The sequence below is a fragment of the Saimiri boliviensis genome, chromosome 1, assembly GCF_048565385.1.
Source record: "Saimiri boliviensis isolate mSaiBol1 chromosome 1, mSaiBol1.pri, whole genome shotgun sequence".
Taxonomy (NCBI): Eukaryota; Metazoa; Chordata; class Mammalia; order Primates; family Cebidae; genus Saimiri; species Saimiri boliviensis.
Genome location: NC_133449.1, coordinates 93,433,586 through 93,444,666, shown reverse-complemented (window position 1 = coordinate 93,444,666; position 11,081 = coordinate 93,433,586). Strand labels below are relative to the sequence as shown.

The 11,081-nt window shown below is 38.6% G+C and overlaps 1 pseudogene; it reads right to left on the bottom strand.

The window, feature by feature from the left end:
* Positions 1 to 406: 406 nt before the first annotated feature.
* On the bottom strand, positions 407 to 1,437 carry LOC101047423 (S-adenosylmethionine decarboxylase proenzyme pseudogene; annotated as a pseudogene).
* Positions 1,438 to 11,081: the final 9,644 nt, after the last annotated feature.

Here is an 11,081-nt window from a genome sequence, read left to right as displayed (position 1 = left end):
TGGCAGCAATAGAACAGTCCCAGATGGTTAGGCTGAGGTCAATACCTAATGAGGACCAAAGCCTTGTCTGTGGGGAATTTTGGATGATAACTTCGAGTAGTACTACACTGTGCATAAACCAAATTGAGTTGCTTTCACAAGTGTTGTAAAGTTTCATATAGTAAAAGGTTTTTTTTCTACATGCACTTCAATTTCACAACAAGAGTGGCAGAGAATACCTAAACACAGAAGAGACCATTCAGGCAAGATATCTAACTCCTTGATATAATAATGCATACAATTCAAAATGATTACACTATCATTACATCTAGGGCTTTCTGCAACTACACAGTGGTGGTTATGGTAAGCACTGCCCCCAGCATCTACGTCTAGAAAGCATCCACCACCTTCTACATGTGTTCTCTTTTTGCGTTTTTTCTTCATTTTTCTTAACTCTGCTTTTGTTGCTGCTTCTTAGCAAAACTGGTAAAAACAAAATTGTAATCATTGAACATAGCACTCTGGCAATCAAGGCGCTTAAAATCTTCAATCTTCTGGGGTGAAGAAAGAAATGGTCACTGTGTGACATTTAGAACTCTGATTAACGAACAAGGTGGTCACAAATTTTCCTGGTTTGAAGACTTCTGCAACTTTCCTGATCAGGTCATCATAAGAGGTCTGACTTAAGTTTGTTTCAAAGCTAACATAAGAAAATTCTGGTTCTGGAGTGATGTGAATAGTCCAATAAGTTCCATCCGATTTCATTTCATTCATTGAATACCCACAAGTATTCAACATTGTGGCATCAATGACAGAACCTGGTATCATGTTACGAATTCCACTCTCACGAGTGTCATCCTTTGCGGTAACACCATCTTTCATGTAGAACTGGCCCATAACTGCTGGGTCAAGGTCACTCATCAGAATTTCCGAAGTTTGATCTGGCTGACTGATTACCCGACTCTCTGAGAAATCCAGAGTATGTAAGTACCAACAGTCAGAATTCATACGTCCCATATAATATGCTGCTCCATTTGGGAAAATTGCATTAAGAAACTGCTTCTTCCTGGAAATTCCGGTGTGTGTACCCTTGGTGAGAAGGCTTCACGAAATTCTTACGACAATAAAAGAAGCTTTGAATTGAGTCAAACCCACTGTAATCCCTAGCAAGCTTCAACAGGGGAACAAGTGCTTTCAGCAAGAGGGTGGTACCACGTCTTCAAAATGAAACGTCTCTTGGAGACTAACATGCTACTCTCACTGAGTGCATAAGCTTCCTGTTGGTCAGTTTTTGTCACACTTATGATTGAACATTGCACATCCTTCAAAACTATGTCCCACTCAGATCTTGGGATAGTGCGAAGATCCCCAGATCCTTGGTTTGCGTCGGGCTGCTGCCGGGGAGAACCAAATCTCCAGCAGCTTCTCGGTCCCTTGGAAAAACTGTGCAGCTTCCATCACGGTGAGACTAGCGAACAATCAACCACAGAAAATCAACTAAATTCAACATTTTCTCCTGCTGCTGCCGCCTCCGCTGCGGATTGTTCCAGCTGTGTTACTAAAGTTCAGGTTCCTCTTTTTTTTTTTTTTTTTTTTTTTTTTGCTATCATTTTATATTAACTTTTTATTAAAAAGGACTAATAGAATTTTCCTGGCTCTGTGTGAGTGAAAGTTGAACATGAGTCTTTTGGAAATAGAGGCAGATTCAGTCTCTTGTATTCCGCTGCTTCCCCGTTAGAGAGAGTAGAGTGAGTGCTAAGCTAATATCGCCGGCCATACTGTGTAAGCTCTAAGTCTAGTTTTAAAGACCAAATATATACTTGCTTCTATCCATGTACATAAGAATACACCAAATGAACCAGAGAATCTTAGAAAAGGTAGATACTGAAACCTCAAACAGGAAGGATTAGCTAAGCCGTGGTCACTTACAAATAGAGATGGGCAACATATTCCAAAGGGAAGAATTACTTAAATGTCCTAAGAAGGAAAACTAATTATGTAGTCTCAGTTCTTCTTCCAGGAAATTAAATATTTATATGGCTCTACGAATTATAATTTAGTGTGTGTTTAATAATGTGTACGGACAATACCTAGCAATACATCCCAAAGCATGGATTTTGAACTATGTAATGCGGGCCAACTAATATTTTGAAATTACTGCTTGGAGGCATATTAACTTCTTGTGGCTGCTGTAACAAATTTACAATTAACTCAGTGATACAAAACAACATAAATTCATTCTCTATAGTTCTTGAGGCCAAAAGTTTGAAATCCAGGTGTCAGTGGGGCTTCCTTGCCTTTGAAGTCTCTGGGGAAGTTTCCAAATCCACTTCTGGCTGCTGCTGGTGATCCTTGCCTGTGGCTATGTCACTCCAACCTCTGCTTCTGTGGCACGGTCACACTGCCTCTCTCTCTCTCTCTCTCTCTCTCTCTCTCTCTCGGTCAAATCTCATGAGTGTTTCTTGTGGTATTTATGGCCCACTTGAAAAACCCAGAATTATCTTTTCATCTCAAGATTCTTAATTACACCTGCCAAGACCCTTTTCCCAAATAAGTTCATATTTACAGGTTTCAGGGACATATCTTTTGACAGAATCACTATTCTTTATACACACACACACACACACACACACACACACACACACACTGTGTGTGTGTGTGTGTGTGTGTGTGTGTGTGTGTGTATAGATATATATAATTGCACTTTAGGTTCTGGGGTACATGTGCAGAACATGAAGGATTGTTGCATAGGTACCTACATGGCAATGTGGTTTGCTACCTCCCTCCCCATCACCTATATCTGGCATTTCTCCCCATGTTATCCCTCTCCAACCTCCCTACCCCCCACTGTCCCTCCCGTAGTCCCCCCCCAACAGACCCCAGTGTGTGATGCTCGCCTCTCTGTGTCCATGTGTTCTCATTGTTCAACACCAACCTATGAGTGAGAACATGCGGTGTTTGATTTTCTGTTCTTGTGTCAGTTTGCTGAGAATGATGTTTTCCAGATTCATCCATGTCCCTACAAAGGAAACAAACTCATCCTTTTTTATGGCTGCATAGTATCCTATGGTGTATATGTGCCACATTTTCCCTGTCCAGTCTATCATTGATGGGCATTTGGGTTGGTTCCAGGTCTTTGCTATTGTAAACAGTGCCACAATGAACATATGTGTTCATGTGTCTTTATAATAGAATGCTTTATACTCCTTTAGATATATACCCAGTAATGGGATTGCTGGGTCAAATGGAAATTCTATTTCTAGGTCCTGGAGGAATTGCCATACTGTCTTCCACAATGGTTGAACTAATTTAGACTCCCACCAACAGTGTAAAAGTGGGGAACCACTATTCTATCCATTACAGTGGGGAGTATGACTAATACTTGTTAAAAAAAACACACACACACAGAACCTAAAACCTAAGTACAAGGTCTAGAATTTAAAAGTCTTATTGAATAGTGCCACCCATTTCCCCTGCTATTCAACAAGCATACATTTTGAGCTATGCAAGATGGATGAGTGAGGTCTAGAGCTCTGCTGTACATCGAGTGCTGATAGCTAATAATACTGTATCATGCATTTGGAAAGTTTGTAAGTGGGTAGATTGCATACTAAATATTCTTATCGCAATAAAATAAGCCTAACAGCAATTTAATTACAGAAAGGAAATGCAGGTTGATGCTTTGCAGCTCCAGTTTGAATTCCCTTGAGAGAATAAATCATGTCTAGTAGTTGGGTATCTCAGTTCACTGAACAGAAAACATTGGGCCAAAGATAGAATTCTCTTTCTCTGGAGTCTGGCAAGATTTCTGCCGTGCCAGGGAGGAATCAAAATATTATTACCTAACCCTTGGAAAGATGTTAAAATAAGCATCTCAATAACACTAGGAACATATAAACACAGTATAGAAGTAATAAAGAAATGAAATAAATCCATAGTGTTGATAGTTTAGAATAGTTTTGAATATACCTGAATAAATGTATTTTGTGGTCATTACATTTTTATTTTTCTGATGGCTCAGGTGTTTGAACTATTGAAATAAATATGGCTTGCTAAATTTGTTATTATTTAAAATGTTTTGGGAAGTATAATTATTCAAATTTGTAGCCAATGTTGAAATTCTCAAAAAACATTGATTTTCTCTATTTTATTATTAAAAATATGAACTAATAAAATTTTGCACTATATAAATTCCAAAAATTAATGAATATTTCACTTCGTATACTCAGACCCTTTAGACTTTAAAGGTGGTATTTACCATTTCAATTAGTATTTGAAATATTTCTTAAAGGGAGTCCTGCCTCATTTTCTCACTTCTGCCCTTTTCAGAGACCTCCGAGGGTAACTCACCCTTCCTCCTCACCGTCTTTCTGAAAGGGTTGAGGAACCTCCGTCCTTTGAGATGCAGCTGAGTTGTTTGTCTCTCAAGGAAATCCACATTGAATTTTCCATTAATTGAAATCTAATGTCAATTTATTTTTATTGAATTAAATATTCAATCATATGTTCCTACATAAGTAGGGGAGCTAAGCTATGAGAATGCAAAGGCATAAGAATGATATAATGGACTTTGGGGACTCAGGGACAAGGGTGGGAGTGGTGAGGGATAAAAAACTATAAACTGAGCACAGTGTACACTGCTCATCTGATGAATACAACGAAGTCTCATGAATCACCACTAAAGAACTTATCTATTTAACCAAAACCTACCTGTTACCCAAAAACTATTGCAATTAAAAATAAATTAAACGTCTAGTCATATTGTTACTCTAATGAATAATTGATTTTTATGGAGTAGATATTTTACAACATCACCTCATTCTCTAGTCTCATTTCTTCAACAAAGTTATATTTTAATGCGGAATGGGAATACATACCTTTCCCAAGAATACGGTATTTGCATCACTTTTACATGTAATACATATGGACATACGGCGTTTTTTTTCCCCTCCGAGAACTAATTTTTGATTCTCTACTCACTATTTTTGATGTAGTGATTATGTATTTATTCTTAGTTTAGTTTGATATTCTCTACCATGGTTTTGATATATGAGGAGACTTCAAAAAGTGTGCAGAAAAATAAAATAAAGATAAAAATTAAAAAATGAACTTTATTTCTTTACATAAGCTCCATGAAATTAAAGACACTTTTGTAAGGCACAATACCAGCCATGTAGTCCATCCCTAAACAAAGAAAGTCCTGAAAATTTAACCACGTCAATGCAATCTATTTTTACATTTTTAATTGAAGAAAAATGGGTGCTCTTTAAAGTTTCTTTTAAGATTGGGAAACAAAAGGAAGTCTGAAGGAGACAAATCAGGACTATACAGTAGATGCCTATTGATTTCCCATCAAAACGCTCACAAAATTGCCCTTGTTTGATGAGAGCATTGCTGTGGTGGAGGAGAACTCTCTGGTGAAGCTTTCCTCAGTGTTTTCTGCTAAAGCTTCTGCAAACTTTTTCAAAACACTCTCAAAAATAATAAGCAGATGTTATCATTCTTTAGCCCTGGAGAAAGTCACTGAGCAGAACACCTTGAGCATCCCAAAAAACAGTTGCCATGATCTCTGCTCTTTTATAGTCTCCTGTTGCTTTGACTGGACCACTCTCACCTCTTAGTAGCCATTGCTTTGACTGTGCTTTGTGTCATACTGGTGAAGCCATGTTTCGTCTCCTGTTATGATTCTTTGAAGACATCCTTTAGGATCTTGATCCCATTTGTTTAAATTTTCCATTGCAAGCCCTGCTCCTGTCTGCAGCTGATCTGGGTGCAATGGTTTTGGCACCCATTGAGTGGAAAGTTTGCCTAACTTTAATTTTGCAGTCAGAACTGTGTAACCTGAACCAGCTGAGATACTCATGGTGTTGGCTATTATTTGTGATGTTAATCATCAGTCCTCTTAAATTAGGGAATAGACAAGATGATTTTCTTTTCCTTGAAAATTGATGTGGATAGTCTGCTGTTGTGGACTTCATCTTCAACGTCGCCTCATCCCTTATTAAAACAAGGTATCCATTTGTAAATTGCGATTTCTTTAGGTTATTATCCCCATAAATAAAGCATTAGTGTTTCACCATTCTTCTTCCCAAAGTCCACTGTAAATCTTATGCATATTCTTGCTTCAATTTTAGCAGAATTTATGTTGCTTTATGATGGGCTTTTTTCAATCTGATCCTCATCAGACATGTCATAACAAGTTAGTACAAGTATATGTTGTGCCAAAAACTGAAATCCATGCATAATTTTTTCATAATGTGCATTTTCCATGAATGTTTTGATGATCCCTTGTAAGCAAGCTTTTATGTTGAATGGATACAAAGGGATGCTCCCTCTGGAAATTGGTACTCATAAAATGGCAGAGCACATAACTGGTGGAAATGATTGTTTTCTCCTCTTAATTGAGCAAGTTGATTCAGAGTTCATGGAGAGCAGCTTGAAACACAATTTGGGCTCATTTTTTAATTTGTAGGTTTTTATTTAATGGGAAAAGGATAAGAAAGATTACATATGGTCTTTGCAACAATGAAAAATTCAGCATAGAAATGTACAATTCTTTCCAAATTGAACAGCTGGGATGATCCTTATCAGGAGGAGCATGACAGTTTACTTGCAGATAATCATGGAGACAAGCTGAGGCCTGAAGTCTAAACTTCTCTGTAATGTGTCTCGTCACGTCATCTTACATGGTGGCTTAGAGAAATCAAAAACATTTTATCTTTGCCTTTGAAAATTTGGGGGAGGTGTCCCTCCTCAAAAATGATACATTAAATGGTAGATAAGATTAAACAATTCTTCGGACAGACCTATATTATTGAACCCATTTCATGAGCTAGACAAGGGACTAAACACTAGAATCACAGAGATTGCAAAGCCAGGGGAAGGCTGAAAGTGTAGTGTGTCTGGGTCTTGGGAACATGGCTCTGCCTGTGTGCAGCTCCATTTTGGTGTTGCCTTTCATGTTGCCTCCCCTGCCTGTGATGATTAGTGACCATTTCAGTATTCAATTCACCAAGTGAAATTCTGGATCTTAATTTTCCGAGAGTAAAGGAGGACACCATCCATGGATGGGCAGAAGTGTGTTGGAAAGTCATATTGACCTATGAGAGCAGATCCATGTAGGATTAAGAAGGACCATGCCAACATCACTGTGCAGATCAGCATATCTTTTGCCCGAAAGTGTCCCTTCCCTCCCCTATGTGGACTTGGTCCTGTACAAAACCATAGTTGCAACTGTGTGACACTTGGTGTGACAGGACATAATTGCCCTGGTGCAGCTGGGTCAAAGTCTATAAGATAAGGAAGGATAGGACAAGGACCTGGTGGCTAACAGTTAGCCCAGCTTCACCTCCGCTCTTACCTCTTGTTCCTTGTTTAGTCTTCATTGGCTTCCATTTAATGCTAACAACTTTGGGCGAGTATGAGATAGTCTCCTGGTTGATAGGACCACAGTGCACACGTTGAAAATAAAGACTTACCCTCTGGGATCCGATGTGATAGATTCAATAGACATGTCTCTTGAGAAGGTCAAGGAGGGACATCTGGAAAGACTGCAGTGCAGTGGTGTGGAGGGTGGCTGGCATGAGACACAGAGCCAACACCTCTAGCATGTTGTTGTTGACCTAAAAAGCAAGCAGAAAGAGACTCTCTAAAAGAAAAGATATCTGGCAATACAATACTGCAATGGGAATACAAATGCCATAATAAATGATGTGTATATTCAGAGGGGTAAAGGAAGACAAACATTTTTAAAGAAAAACATGAGGAGGACTACATAATTGTTTTGAAATAATTATTCTTAGCTATAAAAATCAGTAACAAGGGTGGTGCCAGTCCTAGGTTGGACAGGAAGCTGCTGGGAAGAAATCCTTGCAGAAATATTTGTGTGTATGGTTGTGACAGTCATTGTGCAAGGTTGTGGTTTTTGTAGGGTCTTTTTCATTATCAGGCGTGCCAGTGTGAGACCTCTTCATGGCGTCCCCTGGTTCTATTTGTCAGGGTTACCTTAACATTATTCACTCCAGTTTGATTTTGATAACTTTCTCATTGTTCAGTCACCCTAATGGAGAGTCATTTGGAACCCCATTACAAGAGTAGCTGTGGCACAAATTCTCCCTTATTGCAGAACACGATGATCAATCCTCTGCTGTTCCTGTAGGACCCTTTAAGGAGCTGCCAAGCAACTGCATTCCACACAAGGCGTCAACTAATAAAGAAGTGTCAGTACTTTCTGGCTGTGAAACACCAATTCTCCTATTCTCATCCTTTCTCCTTCTTGTTTTTTGCAGAATTTTCTCCTGCGTGAACTTTCCTTGTACTTAGGATGTGAGACACAGCAACACCTTCCCAGCTGTGCCCCGCAGTTCCCACACCAGCTTCCCTCGTCTTTCTGCCCGTAGCTCCCTCAGATGGCAGCCCTCTGTTCCTCTGGGGTCTTGAGATCTTCTGCCTTCCCTGAGTAGAGCCGCTTCTGTTTTATCTGAGCCCTGCAAGGGGAAGCTGATGTCACCTGGTATAAATGTGTAGAATAATCATAAAACTGGAAAAAAACTAGTCTTGTAATTTAAAGATAAGCATGAATATGAAGACTATAAGCTACTGACAGTAGGGAAAAAGAACTCTTCTGGGAAATTCACTCTGCAGGAATCTTTTAAAAATCAATTAAGATCTATAACAGCAGTTACAACATAAGCTCCATGCCACAAATCAAGGTACGAGGCAAAATACCTTAAATGTAATTCGTATTTCTTAATATTTTTCACTAGTTGAAGACTACATGGTTTGGCATTTCAATGTTGTGTTCCAGAGTTCCCAGTTGTAGGTTGTTGTAGATTAGCTCTAATTAGCTTAGTCTTTCACAGATATTGCATATATGAGACCTTTGCCATTCACTGTGGTTGCTAACAGATTGATGTCCTCATGATGAATCACATTAGTACTAGGCATGCCCAGAAAAAAGATCAATGCCTCTGTGAGTGACCGGATCATCTGTTGGGTGGAATACACATTAGACAACAACTTGCATTGGCTTTCTATTTAGAATGGAAATTTTGTGTTGTCAGTTCTGTATATGACATTACAAGGTGGGATATTTTGCAAACACATATAATCTTAGTATTTGGCAATATTTTTAATGTGTGCTTTATTTAAATAAATACATACATGTTCTCTACAAAACAGAGCTACGGAAGAGACCAAACACAATAAAACTCCAGGCTAACTCAATGTGGAGATCATCGCACCATTGTATTGTTGGCTGAGTCTAAGTCAGGTGTCCCCAGACTTTTTACACAGGGGCCCAATTCACTGTCCCTCAGACCGTTGGAGGGCTGATACATACTGTGCTCCTCTCACTGACCACCAGTGAAAGAGGTGCCCCTTCCTGAAGTGCTGCGGGGGGCTGGATAAATGGCCTCAGGGGGCCGCATGTGGCCCTCCAGACGTAGTTTGGGGACGCCTGGTCTAAGTTATCGTCTATATGTATTTTATTTCCACGTCATAGATGGAGCAAGATCAAAAAGACTTTAGAGTTGAAATTGGAAATAGGATAATTTATGTGCCAATTTGATATGTTCAGTTCTTCATTGTATTAGATAATTCCACTGCTTAATTTTCATATAACATTTTCTTTCTGTCATCTCACATAAAATTTTAAATGTCAGTGTACAAACACCCCAGTTAAATGTCATTTGTGTTGACTTTTTCTCAAGAAAATTAAAAAATAGCAATTCCTGAAATAGACAATATATGTTAATGTAAGAATTAGAAGCAATGCAACCCAAAGCAGCCCAGCTAATTCAAATTCAGCTCACCATGGAAAATACTTGCAGCTCCATGTGTGTTATGCACACACCTGTGCATGTATACACATTTAATACAGATTAAAATTCATCCAATCTTTAAGCCTAGCTATAAATAGCCACATTAAGGTAAAAAAGAAAAAACAGTAAATCATCTGAGGAGGAGAATGAAACAGCTTCTGAAATATCTATAAGTTATGTAGATTTTTAAAAAGTCTAGTAAAGATGTAAGAGCAAACCAGGAGTGAGGTGCTCTCTAATGCAAATTACTTTAGGTGTACAAATGATTAATGATGGGCAATGTGTTTTCTGCTCATGTTAACTCAGATCATCCATTAGTTACAAAAAGAGCTGCCTGAGAAGCAGCAGGTTCGTACAGAGGCATGATGAAATTCTGAGCTGTTCCCTCTAGGCTAAGTCTTTTTCAAGTGGGGCACCAGCAGAAGCTGCATCCTCCTAGCTTCCCTTTTCTTTCTAATCATAGACAAAATGAATAACTTGATTTTGGTTACTGTTCTTGTGAATTTTAAGGTAGATTGTTTTGGCTGTAGGATACAATTAACCTATCAATAAGTCTTCACATATTTTTTATTAAATTGCTTTCAGATTATAGTAGTTGGTGCACATGAAATGATATGATTGAGTCTTCTCAGGAAACCTGATTTATTCTGTGGAGGTGGAGCTCAAGAAAATAAGGAAATTCCTCTGCCCTTTCTTTCAGCTGCTTTCGTCAAGTTGTGATGATTATTACAGTCGGCCTCTGCTTCTTTATAGGAGCTTTTCAATAGTTCTTTCACGTGACACTTCCTTCTTATATACCAAGTCTTGAAAGCTTTAACCTTTGCATCATTCAGTAAGATGAACTTGACTTTGAGCCATTAACTCCCTTGAGCTATTCTCTTGTAGTTTATATTCTTGTTTATGCATTTTTTTTTTTCTGTTTTTCAGTGTTTTTAAAACCAGTGAGGTAAGTGGCTATGTGACATAATAGTAGAGGGTATCGAGGAGGGTGGATGTGGAGGGAAGAGGAGAAGCTTGGCTAAAACAAATTTCTCTTTGGTCACAAATGCTCAATATTCCTAATGATTAGAATTTGGGTCTAAAAAGAAGAAGAAGGAAAGCCCAATGTAAGAATTGCTTCTAAAATATGTGTATGTGAAACCAAACCAAATGAATTATACAGGATGGGCCTATATTTCAGTTAGTCTCCACAAACCTCCAAATAGCCCAGGCTGTGTATGTATGTATGTATGTATGTATGTATGTATGTATATGTGTGTGTGTGTGTGTGTGTGTGTGTGT